The following is a 1,074-nucleotide window of genomic DNA, read 5'->3' on the forward strand; positions in this document are numbered from 1 at the left end:
GTATTTCAGGGTTTGGAATCGGGGAGACTGGAGTTAAAAATCGGGGATACTGGAGTTAAAAATCTCTCAACTCTCAATCTCTCATGTGTCAGGCATTTGCCGAGACTCACAAAGATGAGTGAGAGTCCCTGCTCTTAAGAAGTTTATACCCTCCGGAATGTTTATCTAGATTTTTAAAAATGGCTCCCTAGTTATTTCCATTACCGTTCAGAGTGACACTTATGTTGCCTCTTAAGTGACTTTACACTGAATCGAGATGGGCCGATTTGAGCATTTCTCCCAGACACTTAAAATTTGGTTAAAGGTATTCTAATTATGTATTTATTTAGGTCACTTAATTGTTGTTGTTAAAGTAACAAAAGAACCTAAAGAAAAGAGAGAGATTAGAAGTTGAGAGAACTTTGGTCCCATAAAAAAACAGAACGGATTCTCAATTTCATTGGCCTACAACATCCATGGAGGCTGCTACTCAAGATCCCTGGAGAGCTGAAAGCAGAGACCAGCATCCCCTGTGTCCATACTGCAGTCTACTCTGATCCCTCTCTCACCTCACAGTTTTCCTTCACTCTGTCCCTTCACCCTGTTTTTTTGGTCCCAGTTGGGCTACTCCATGGGCTGGCGAAGTGACAGGATGTAGAACGGAGCTACGGACAACCCCCAGGGCTCTTGTAAGGTGAATTTGTCACCTTCTCAGCCCTCTACCATGCCTTATTCATCACTCCAGCCCCGATCTTAGTCCCCATCCTCTCAGGGCTGGCTCTGGGGGTATTTTAAGTAATATAGGTTAGGGATTCTCTCAGTTACTGTGACTGTCATAGTGCTTGGCGTGTGTTAAACTCTCATTAACTGTGGATGGATGGATGGATGGATGGATGGATGGATGGATGGATGGATGGATGGATGGATGGATGGACGGATGGGTGGATGGATGGATGGGTGGGTGGGTGGATGAGTGGGTGGATGGGTGGATGGATGAATGGATGGACGGATGGATAGACAGGTAGATGAATGGTAGAATAGTATAGTTATTAAATTTGGATCAGGCAGAATAGTTTGGCAGCCCAGGTCCATCCC

This window comes from Pteropus alecto, unplaced genomic scaffold, assembly GCF_000325575.1.
Source record: "Pteropus alecto unplaced genomic scaffold, ASM32557v1 scaffold94, whole genome shotgun sequence".
Taxonomy (NCBI): domain Eukaryota; kingdom Metazoa; phylum Chordata; class Mammalia; order Chiroptera; family Pteropodidae; genus Pteropus; species Pteropus alecto.